Raw genomic sequence first — 12,876 nt, 5'->3', positions numbered from 1 at the left:
AGATGTTGGAAACAAGAGCTTTTTTGTTTCCTGGTAGTTTTCAAGTATATGGGAACTTTAAAATGGTCTTGTGCCTAGGCTACTATCTCATACACAGTAAGATAAAGAAATGTGGCCAAATGTGATGCTTTCAACATTCCCTTTCTCTTAGGAAAACCTAGACTAAAATTCTAGAATCTAGTTCTTGCAATGTACAGCACACCTTTGGATGCAGAAGAATTGGAATTTGATAAGACACTGGCTGCTCGTTTAGAACTTTTCTGTCTAGTAAGCTGTGCTAGTGTGCTAACTTCATGGGAACAAAGGAAGCAGTGAGCCAAGGGCCATGTGAAGGCTCTCATTGTCAATTGGGAGAGCAAACTGTAGTTTTATAATTGATAGGCTAGGATCCTGGATTATAAAGACACTCTTTAAAAGAACATATGGCCAATCATGGATAGGGCTAACCAAGTGTATTTCATTGTTCTATATAGTATATAAGTTGATTTGTGTTCTGTAAAATCACAGATGTACTATTTATTACATTCTTTTGTCTTCTGTCATGAAGTTGCTTGAGTAATTGAGATCTCCTTCTGAGCATGGTCAGACTCAGGCACTCTAACTTCCATTCTCTTGTTTTACCACACACTACACTCCTTATTTTAGTTTATAATTTAAAAAGTTTGGAATCTAGATTTAAGGTTGAGTCCATTCTAGATAGCATGAAATGGTAAGCAAAGAATAGATTTGGTGAAATGTATAATTTTATCTGTACTTCTCTTACTCTAGTGAGATCCTAAATTAGATACCATGTGTACCTCTTTTGTTATCTTTGATTAGTAGAAATTGCAATGTTCTTTACTTGTGAGGCTCTTAAAGAGAACTCGACCTTTCAAGATAATATTTCCCAACTCGTGTGAAAATTACAATCCTACCTTCAGGATTAACATAAGTGATATTTAAATTTCAAAGAGTGAAATGAGAGTCGTTAGAGATCCTTAATTTTTGAAGATAAAATAAGGAAATTTGGAGCCCAACGGTGCCCTATTGATATTACTTCATTTTTACATGGATATGTTAGCCTCAGTAATTACACACCCTTCCTGTATGGCAGAATGCCCAGAACTGAACAAATTCCAGTACAATTATTTACTTTATTCCTCTGAAACTGAAACAACTCAACTGTTGTGCACCTGCCTTTGCAACTTCCTTTTATTTGGCCCCGAAGTTTATTTACACTGAAATAGTTCTTTCTGACACACCTCAACCACATGCAGAAGACAGAATTTTTATTTCAGCGTAAACAAGTGTAGTTTGTAGCTTAGCTAAAGCAATGTACTAAAAGTACAATGCTTAAAACTTCACATTTTCCTATTAGTAATTTAGTAGTTTTTTATTGGAAACTGAATTATCCTAGTAATTGTAGTTATTGTGTAATGTATAACAAAGTCTTCTGTGCCTGAACTGCATCCTCAAATACAAGGTAAGATTCTATGTATATTTTCTTAGTGATTTCTGTAGGATCTTCAAACTTTACAGCTTTATCTCCTTAATATTATGGAAATTGGGTTCAAAATGAGGTCAAATGGTAGAGCTCTTTTGACACTGTTTGGCCTGGATTCAAGACTTCGGAACCCTGATACTTGGTTCTCAGTAAATCAGTCCTCTTAAATTGCATGTGCTGGCATCACAATGTAACATTTCTCTTCCATGTATCAATAATGAAGCTATTCCCCACTTCAGATATCTTTGTGATTCAAGAATACAATAGAAAGTAGCAAGAAGGTTTATTCACTATATGAATGTTCAAAAAAAAATTTCCGCAGTAACATAAAAAAATAGATTACAAAATAGTTAACTAACAACATTTATAACTAACATATATTTTGATATCTCCATCTTTTCTGAGAGACTGATGGATGATTAGCTGGACCTTTTAGCAAAGTTCACCAATCCTATATCTCTCAGGAATGCATTCTGAATAACTGAGTGTTCTATTTGATTCAAATGGAGACATTTTTTTACGTGATTGACAAATTCCAGAAATTTGACATCTTGCTCTTCACACATAGCTAGCTCACATATGCAAGACATGGGATACATGGTAGGCACCCAAAAATATTTATGGGTTAATGAACAAAGAATGTAAAACTGCTCACTGTCACCCTGTAGTTAGCTTATGCTTGTTTTTAACTAAATAGAATATATTGATTGAAAGCCTACTGTGAGCAAAGCTCTCTGTCCAGGAAACTGAGGGGTGTAGGAAGGACACATACAAAGATGATGTGTTTCATGTGGTTTCTACCCTCAGAAGAACGCAGAGGCACAAACTGTATCATATACTCCTTATGTGCAGTAATTGGCAGATGATGAGTATTCATTAATTGGAACCACAAAATCCAATAATGTATACTTTTACCCTTGTTTTTAATCAAACAAGCTATATATATAGTATTACTTCAGTTTTATGAGAATTTGTTAACTTAGGCGCTCTTAACTTTGATTTTTAGCACTGAATTAGCATTACCTTACTTTTACATTTGAAAGTAGTAGAATACTTTTTATTAACACTTAGAGCCAATCCAACCTTAAATGTTTAAAATGATTATTTCCTTTTTAGTTCACAATTCCTATTCAGAGCTAAATTATGAATATGTGGAATAATTTTCCCCTTGTACATGCAAACTTTATGCTATTAAATTTGAAATGAGTGACTGCTGAGTAGCTGAGATTAAATGGATGACAGGATCATTCAACACTGAATTCTCTGCGCTGCATGATCATTTTCTTTTTGGAATCGCTTCTGGAGAGAAAAACATTTCAGGAACCTATTTTCCCCTCAGGTATAACCCTGAAGTGACTCCAAAACTGTAGCAAAACTGTCCATGTTTAATTGCTTTCAGTTTTTAAAATGCTGTTTTTGTTACTTTTACAGAAATGGATCCATATGTTCTTACTGCATATGTTTATATTTTATGAATATGTTTCCAAAGTGATCAAGTCTGCAGAGTAATTTAGGTTATTTTTTATTTTAGGCATTCCTAAGACAAGTCATTTAAAATGTATAGTTTTTTTCAAGTAGTTCAAAGATAGGTCTATGTCTTAGCCTATGAAATCTTGAGTTTTTATGCACTAAAATCTTAATAATACAGGGGTTGCAGAAAATACATACAGTCTGCCAGCACATTGAAAGAGCACATGATGGAAACTTGAAGACATGCATGTTATATAATTAAATTCTACATAAATCATATTTTATAGGTGAAAATGGTTATCATAAATTGGAAGATAGTTCTCTTAATTGAGATTTCTTGGCTCTTGAAAGAAAGTTTAATTTTCTTTTAAAAATTGGGATTTAAAGCATTTCAATTTATAGACTATTTAATTTGTAGACTTTTCATATGAAAATTTCTATAAAATAGCATGATATCAAAAACGTATTCATCGTGTAGTACCACCTACCCTAATAGGCATCAGTCAGATTTGTTTTTCTAAAATCATTGCTAATGTCTAAATCTAGATAAAGGTCATTAGCCACTGCATATGAGGGAAATATGAGAGAAGTAATTCTTACTGTTTCCTCAATATTAAGCCTTTCTGTATTTTGTTATTCCTTCAGAAATTTGATGTTAAGTATTATTTCTTGCCTTTGCAAAATCTATTTTATTAATCGTTTTGTTTAAAAAAAAAAAAAGAGTACGCTGGCCGAAGTCTGAACTAAATCAGAACCTCTGTTTTTTATTCATGGCTTAGCTACCTCGTGCTTCCTATAGGGGAGTGTTGCCAGGGTTTTCCCATTGCACTGTTTTCTCATTTTTTCTGAATAAAATGAATATTGTTTTTGGTTTAATGTAAGCTGTTAACAGCAGGATCTTGATGTTTTTATTTTAGTTTGCATAGTATAATGAAGAATTTTAAGTTATTTTGTGGGAAAATATTTCTTAGCAATAGCTGTTATTGGCATTATTCTAGAGTGATTGATTAGAAAATTTGATGGTCTATAAGTAAGAACATATCTTATGTTTTTATAGTTGTGGATACTGAACAGAATGCTATTGTACATAACTTATTGGATCCATACTACAGAATAAGGAAAATGTGTTTTGTTGATGTGAAACTATTTTATTTGGTTAATTTTTAAAATTTCTTAGCCTTTGATTAAACTTTTGATTTCTCATTAAAAACCATAAAGAGACTCACCCTATTTCAGAGTTGGAGAAGACTTCCCCTCCTCTATGGCCAGTAGAAAAGGATTGGGAAGAATGGTCATTGGGTCATCAGTGCCAGGTCTGCCATTGTGAGGACAAAGGCCGTATATTATGGAACTTTACTATGCCGACTGCTTTTTGATACAACCAAATTATGCTGTCTCTTCTTTCCCTGCTATATTCTAGTACCATTACCACCACCACCACAAAGGGAAAATATAGAAAATAAGAATCTATAAACTCTGTGGAATATTAATCCATTAGGAAACTATTAGCTAACATTATTACATACTGTTTGTCAGGCATTATGCTACATCCTTTACATGGAGGATATCTTATATTTCTTAGCACAACTTTATGAGTTAATGCTGTTAAAATCTGTCCGTTTATTTGGCCACTGAACATCTAATTGGAATTTCTTTGTTCTATGCATTTTCCCACCTGATAGATTTAGTGGGAAAATGTATATATTTATGAGTTATACAAGTAAATTGTTTTAATCTCAAATCAACCAGTGTATTTTCTGATGCTAAGATCCCTGAATTATGCTGATAGTTTTTATTATTACCTCTGTTTACAGATTGGGAAACTGAAACTCAGGAAAGTTGAATAAATAACTTGTCTAAACTTGCACAGTTAATAAGTAGGAAATTTGGAATTCATATCCAGGCAGTTTTTTAAAGAGATGCTTACTAAACAATATCTGTAGTGGAGTTAATAAAGAAAGAATAGTTATGGAGGAAAATTGAATCATTTGTGCTGACAAGATTATTCGAGAAGTTCTATTATCTTGGAATATGGAGGAAAAGAAAAAAAAGAGTATGGTAAATATTATTAGACATACAGGTTATAGAAAATAAATCTAAATAAAAATTATGGGCCCTGGCTGGTTGTCTCAGTGGTAGAGCTTTGGCCCTGCATGTGAATGTCCTGGGTTTGATTCCCAGGCAGGACACACAGGAGAAGCAACCGTCTGTTTCTCCACCGCTCCCCATCTTCCTTCTCTGTCTCTTTCCCTACTGTAGCCATGGCTTGGTTGGAGCATGTTGGCCCTGGGCTCTGAGGATGGCTTCATTGCCTCATCTCAGGTCCTGAAACAGCTCAGTTGCCAAGCAATGAAACAATGTCCCCAAATGGGCAGAGCACCACCCCATAGGGGGCTTGCTGGGTGGATCCCAATTGGGACACATGCATGATCTGTCTCTCTGCCTCCCTGCTTCTCACATCAAAAAAATTAAAAATAAAAAAAATTATGGATGTTATCAAGAAAGATTTTAGAGTAACTAGAACTGAAGCAATATTTAAATATGTTTAAAAAATATTTTTTGTGAGAAAGGGAGAGAAATGAGAAGCATCAGCTCATAGTTGCAGCACTATGGTTATTCATTGGTTGCTTCTCATATGCATGATGACTGGGACCAGTGACCCATTGCTCTAGCCAGTGACCCACGTTCAAGCTGGCAAGCCTGCACTCAAGCTGGATGAGCACTCAGGCTGGCTACCTCGGGGTTTTGAACCTGGGACCTCAGTGTCCCTGGTTGATAATCTAGTCTGTGCGCCACCACCAGTCAAGCGATAATGTTAGAAACATTTTTTATTCATTCATTCATTTTTGTGGCAGAGACAGTGAGAGTCAGAGAGAGGGACAGATAGGGACAGACAGACAGGAAGGGAGAGAGATAAGAAACATTAATTCTTTGTTGCAGTTCCTTAGTTGTTCATTGATTGATTTCTCATATGTGCCTTGATTGGGGGGCTACAGCAGACCAATGACCCCTTGCTCAAGCCAGCAACCTTGGGCTCAAGCTGGTGAGCCTTGCTCAAACCAGATGAGCCTGCGCTGAAGCTGGTGACCTCGGGGTCTTGAGCCTGGGTCCTCCACATCCCAGTCCGACGCTCTATCCACTGCGCCACTGCCTGGTCAGGCTAGAAACATTTTTAAGCAGAAAATAAAGACTTCAGTATACAGATTTGAAGGGGGTCATCACATTTCAAAAAAGTTTGTCTATGAATAACCTTGACAAAATTTTAAATTTACCAAGACTAAGAAGAGAAGAACTTGATAGGAATTCAGATAAAAGAAATAGTTTGTTGCAAAAGATAAAATCAGACTGACATCTAGCTTTGGTGAAACAGTAGGTATCATAAGATCATAAAGCAATGTGTTTAGACTGTTGAAAAAATGCTTATAATCCAAGATTTTTATACCTGGCTAAATTGTTTTTAACTAATGTGTGTAGATTAAAAAGATATTCTTTGATCTTCATAGGCTCATAAAGTATGTCCCATGATGCAGCCAGATACTCTTTTTGATAATTGAAGATGTATTCCCTTCAGAAGGTAATCACCTTCAATTTAAGACTCAAGAATGAGAAATTCATGTAATGAAATGACTAGTGCGTCTTTTCTCACTTGATTAATTTTCCAAAGCAGGAAACCAAGGTTATTATGTGTTATCAGTTAGATTTTGCAGTTTTTTTCCTGTGCTCTCCTGCTTCATTTGGTCTGCAAGCTGCCTAATACTTCAGCTAATTCAGATGTGTATTTATGTTTCTCTCTTTGATGACTTTCACTATTGGCCATTGGTACTATTCTTCTTTACTCTTGATAGTAGGAGCTAAACTCCTTATGTCTTTTAGGCACTCTACAGGGAGAATGCCCAGTCAGTACAGAGTTACATTTAGTAATTTGTGGCACTTTTCATTGTTCTGGCACTTAAGATATTTTGCAGCCTATAAACTTTTATGATGACTAGCCATGGTTTATGGGCATTTTGAATCTACGGAAACAAGAACTGTACAGTTTGAGCTGGAAACAAATTCTTATACATGTTATCATCTTTCTTGGACCTATGAATATTGTTTTAATTGTGTTTAAAATATCATCAGTGTTGGTAATATGATCTTAGTTTTTTAAAATTTATATTCATTTAGAAAAGATCTTGTAAGGAAATTCCCAAAGGTGTTCTGGATTACAAAACATAAGAATTGTGGCTTTAACAGAGAACAAGGTAAGCAACAAAACTTTAGTAGGTACCTATCTAATTAGTGAATAAAATGAATGTAATCTATACAGAGTAATTGGAACTGAGTAGGGAAAAACAGGAACTACCTAGTTAAATGGGGTATTTGCCATTAATAGACAGCTGGCAAAAGAAGGAATATAAATGACCTGTATGTTCTTACCTCACTAATAATCACAGCAATACAAGTTAAAATGAAGATATATCTACTTATCAAATTGGAAACAGTTAAAGATAAAACAGTGTAAGTGCAGTGATGTTGGTAACATCATTTAGTGTTGATGAGAGTAAATTGGCACAATCGTTTTAGAAAGCACTTTGATCTATATAGAAAGGCCTTAAAAATGGTATATCTTTGGCTTAGTAATTCTAATGTAAGAATCCAGTCTAAAGAAACATCAAATGTTAACACAAAGATATCAGTCATAGTGATGTTTTTTTTTCATAGTGATGTTTTTAATATCTAAAAATTAACAACAATGTGATTGTCCAAAATTAGTAGAATGATTACAAAATAGTTACATGTAGATGATGGGTTTTACGTAGCCATTAAAAGTTATTTTTAAAAAAATTTAATGGCGTGGGGGAAAATTCATAATACAAATAAAAAGTAACGGCATCTGCCTGACCTGTGGTGGCGCAGTGGATAAAGCATCGACCTGGAAATGCTGAGGTCGCCGGTTCAAAACCCTGGGCTTGCCTGGTCAAGGCACATATGGGAGTTGATGCTTCCAGCTCCTCCCCCCTTCTCTCTCTGTCTCTCCCTCTCCTCTCTAAAAATGAACAACAACAACAAAAAGTAACGGCATCTAATCCATATGTATAAAATTTTGTTATAGAAATACATATTTATATATATATGCACTCATAAATGTGAACTCACTAATGAAACACGTTCCTAAATGTTGAGTGGGTATCATTGTATATTTTTATAAATCTCTTACAAAAAATACCAACAGTTAATAAAAATTTTAATGCCACAAAATAAAATGACGGGGGGTACTTTACAAAAATAGTAAGTTGTTATAGACTAAATTTGACAGAGGAGAAAAAAGCTCACATAGATTACAGAATGTGGAAAACTTGTTAAATGAATCATCGTTGAAATGGAAAATTTACTATGACTGTGATAGAAATCTTGAGATCCAGCCTGACCAGGTGGTTGCACAGTGGCTAGCATTTATCTGGGTTGTTGAGGACCCAGGTTTGAAATCTTGAGGTCGCCAGCTTGAGTGGGGGCTCATCCTGCTTGAGCATGAGATCGTTGACGTGACCCACGGTTGCTGGCTTGACCTCAAGGTTGTTTGCTTAAACAATGGGTCACTGGTTCAGCTGGGTGCCCTACCCGCCCCTTTCAAAGCACTGGCTTGAGTGTGGTTTCGTTGATGTGACCCATGGTTGCTGGCTTGACCTCAAGGTTGTTGGCTTAAACAAGGGGTCATTGGCTCATCTGGGGCCCCCAGCCACCCCTGTCAAGGCACGTATGATAAAGTAATCAACGAACAACTAAAACGCCGCAACTACGAGTTGATTCTTCTCATCCCTCTTTTTTCCTTTCTGTCTATATGTCTGTTTGTCTCTCAAAAAAAAGAAAAAGTTTTCAGATCCAGAAGGGTGTCCTGGCACAGAGGTAAGGACAGAAGCTCCCACGTCTACTGCTGTCTATTCTGTGTGGCTTTCAGGTTACTTCTAGGAGAGGCTCCTATGTCCTTTGTAAAATGAGGATGATGGTTCCAATGTTACTAAAATAGTAACTTTGCCACAGTTGTCTTTGAGTTTGTATCTAGAAAGGTTATGGAAGCAGCATGTTCTAGCTCAGGGTCACTTGGGAGGAACCTGAATCAAAATTGAGAAATATATAATGGCAGGAGAAGGGGTACCAGGCTGAGGTTACATGCCTAAGGGCCTTTGAGAAGTCATGCTGATGAAGCTTATGAGAGGGTCAATGTCTATTTGGAGCCATATATGTAGATAGGGGTCTCTTATTTTAAAGTAATTCTGAAAATCCCAACTTTTTGCAGATATCTTTACATAATATATTCAGAAATCTCATAAGAGATTCTTCAGATAAATCTTTACCAGGAATTCTGGTAAGGTAAGGGAAAGAAGATGCAAAGAAATGTATAAAATACCCACTATGTTGACTGCCCCACTCTGGACCATAAACTCCAAGGATGCTTTCCACTGTATTCCAGAGCTTAGAGTAGTATCTGGTGCTAATTGGCTCTCAGTACTCATTGAATACATATCTGTTGAAAAGGTGTGCATGTTTATGGAAGGTTAGTAGGAAACAAAACACAAGTATACTAGAGTCCATCAAAATGTCAGTAATTACCTAGGAGAGGTGAGGGAAGAAGTAAAGAGCCACCTATCCCCAAAAGAAAGTACAAGGGGCTATCATAGGGGAAATAAGTTTCTTCATGACATATATAGTATAGCTTATACCTGACCATGTTTTCCTTGCTATTAAAAATCAATTTGGGACAAAGTTGTTAATCAAAACAGATTTGTTCAAAAATAGATGTTTGCTTCTAAAGTAAAATAGTGGTCTTGGCATCTTGACCAACACCAGCGGACTTTGACTTCTGCTAGTGTAGACATCAGCCCTCAAATCAAACAGCCTAGTGACAGCCGACTGACTACATTTTGAAATGATAACACACATCTCTTTATTGGGAGGGATCTGTACTGACATGATTATATTTTCTAGCTTTTAAATGCTTCCAGCAACATTTTCTTAAAAATGTAGACTTAGTCATGTCTAAGCCTGAAGAAATATAAAGAAGTTGAAAGTGTGTCACTGCTTCATTGGTACATACCCATAATCTGTTCTTGCCTTCCATAACCTGGATGCAATCCAAAGCCAATTGTGATGATTTATTTGAACTGGCAGAGCTCACATCAGTATCCTCTATAAATGTTCCCTTATGATGTATTCCTACCCAGAAGAAGGTAAATGTAGTAATTAGGACTGTCATATTTTATGACTAGAGCTATGCAAAAAATACAGAGCCATTTCCAATACAGTTCTTGTATCTGAAAAATCATGTCCCAGTTACCAGGTCCTTTATCCCAGGCAGACTAGAAATGGACAATTAAATAGAATAAATTGGCCACAAAATATTGCAAAGCAAAGGATCCAGTTTGCTATTCTGTGGCCATTTAGCTAGAATTTTCACTTCTCTAAATAGGCTTTTAAACATCTTGAGAAAAAACATGTTAACCAATACAAGTTTTAACCCTTTGAGTAGTATGAACGTTCATATACATCCTCGTACCTCCTGACCATCTAGGGTACAACTGATTTATTTTTAAAATGTGTAAGGCAACATTTAAAAAAGGCTAATAATGTATGTTCTTGTTTCCATAAACTGGTTATCAAACAAACATGATTAATAAAACTGGAACTAATTTCATTTTTTGAAAAAAATCTCACTCTTAGGGGTCAGCAAGCATGAAAAAAACTCACTACCCAAAGGGTTAATTTTCATAGCAGATTAGCACTGGCAAGTTGAAAGGGCAGGTACCTTGACTGCTCAGAAAAATGTCAAATGCCACCTGAGAGCGTCCTCACAGTCAGCTAGCATCTGGGTCCCTCTAGAAGAGGCACGCAGAGCCTGGGGGCTTCATTTTGTGCTGAGGACATCACTGTGTCTAAGTGAGTACTTGTAAATGTTACCCTTGTCATCATTCATAGTAATAATCTGATAATCCAGATTTATCTGTGAGCCCTTACAGAGTTTCACTGTACTCTTCTAAAGAATGCAGTATCATCTTGGTATGGTAGAAAGAATACAGGCATTGATTCAAGCCAGTTTGGGTTCATGTCCAGACTCCCATAAATAACTTTATGATATTGGGCAAGCCCCTTAACTTCTCATAGCCTTTTTCCTCCTCTGTAAAATTACAATGATAACTCTCGGTGTATAGGTTGTAAGTCATATTTCAAATGGTAATTAATTGCTTGATACTTAATAAATGACAAGTTCCTGTTTAGAAGCAGAGCTTTCTCAGTTGTTTCATGAATATTGAAGTTTTCTTTGGGTTTTTTAGTGATAAAGCTTGCATTCAAATCTAATTGCCCCTGAAATTGCTATAGCAAGCTGAAGACACACCCCCAGTGTGGAGTATTGTTTACTCTGCTGCTCATTATTTTCTGCAGAGCATTAAGTTTATTTTTCATCTTCCTCTACCGGAAATCTTTAGTCTTTCAATTTTGTTTTGTGAGTTGAGAAAAATTCCCCCTTTTTTCCTGTTAGAACCTGCCTTAGGACTCCTTTTTTTCCTGAAATATATTTGAATATTCAACAGTCCAAAATAATGTAGCATGATTATTCTGGTAGAGTTTTCTGCTGGATCTGAGAAGCCAACAATTCTTTTGTGAATGTAAGCAATGCTGGGTGGCAATGGTGTTTCACAGTGCACGATGATATGCTGATGATTTGCTCTAGGTATTGATACCATTGGAGAGAGGAGGGTAATGTTCTGTTTTGAATCTTAAAGAAGATTCCCAAATTATATGAGAAAGAATCCATTCACTTTCTTAAATAAGTTGACAAAGGTGAATTATGTCTTGAAACTTTTACATATTTTAATATTAAGACCCAAGTGCTCTGTAATGTTGTTTAATAAGCCCTTACACGTCTAGAATTCCTATCAGACAAATGGAGTGATAGAAAAGATAAAACATTACAAATAAAATGAATAACAACTTATTGGAATAGCAATTCCTGACTTTTCTTACTAGGTGTTGAGGAATCGTGCTGTGATAGTGTGGCATTTAGTGAGTGTCTGTACACTAAGTATAAATTACTGACATTTCTTTATTATTGTTAATAATTATTGAATCCAATGTACATGACACTAAGCACTTTGTACATATCACCTCGTATAATTCTTACAACAGTCCTATAAGTCTGTCATTATTTTAACCCCCATTATAGAGATGAAGAAGCTGAGCCATAGAGAGTTTCTGAAACTTTTATCTACCAGAATATAAATACTATCATTCATACATGCCTAGAATGGGGCCTTAATAAGCACTCAATTGATATTTGTTGGAAGACTGAACTTGCTCAAGGTCACACATCTGGTTAGAATCCAGGGATTGACAAAGGATTGAATTGTAAGGGGCTGTCTGATTCTATAGCCTACAACTTGAACTTACTTCTTTTTCCTTCTCCCGTGTGTGTGTGTGTGTGTGTGTGTGTGTGTGTGTGTGTGTGTCTGCGCGCGCGCGCGCGAAAGAGAGACAGACAGGAAGGGAGAGAGATGAAATGCATCAACTCTTCATTGTGGCACTTTAGTTGGTCATCGATTGCTTTCTCATACGTGCCTTGCCTGGGGGGGCGGGGCGGAGGTGGCTGGGGGTTTCCAGCCAAACCAGTGACCTTGGGTTTCAAGCCAGCAACCTCAGGGTTTCCAACCTAGGTCCTCAGCATCCCAGGCCAACACCCTATCCACTGTGCCACCGCCTGGTCAGGTATCCTTCTCCTTTCAATCAGCTCTGTATTAGACAGTTTCAGGGAAATAATATCAACCCTCATATTCTGATGAAAATGCTTTCTTTTATTTTTTTTAAACATTTTATTCATTTTAGAGAGTGAAGGGAGAGAGAGAAGGTAGGGGAAGCAGGAAGCATCAACTCCCATATGTGCTTGATCAGAC

At 36.2% G+C, this 12,876-nt stretch overlaps 1 protein-coding gene across 17 annotated transcripts in view; it reads left to right on the top strand.

Moving 5' to 3' along the window:
* The window catches only part of PKP4 (plakophilin 4), a 272,470-nt gene that overhangs the window by 92,827 nt on the left and 166,767 nt on the right, over positions 1–12,876 (top strand). The window contains exon 1 of one of the 17 annotated variants that reach the window (XM_066278750.1): positions 1,444–1,462. The exons of the other annotated variants lie outside the window; for them this stretch is intronic. The gene's annotated coding sequence lies outside the window, so the exon portion shown is untranslated. Of the gene's footprint in view, positions 1–1,443; positions 1,463–12,876 lie in introns of those variants that run through there. 17 annotated transcript variants of the gene reach the window in all.

The sequence above is a fragment of the Saccopteryx bilineata genome, chromosome 5 (genome assembly GCF_036850765.1).
Source record: "Saccopteryx bilineata isolate mSacBil1 chromosome 5, mSacBil1_pri_phased_curated, whole genome shotgun sequence".
NCBI classification, from domain to species: domain Eukaryota; kingdom Metazoa; phylum Chordata; class Mammalia; order Chiroptera; family Emballonuridae; genus Saccopteryx; species Saccopteryx bilineata.
The sequence above is the reverse complement of the archived record's forward strand: the minus strand, read 5'-3'. Positions and strand labels throughout refer to the sequence as shown.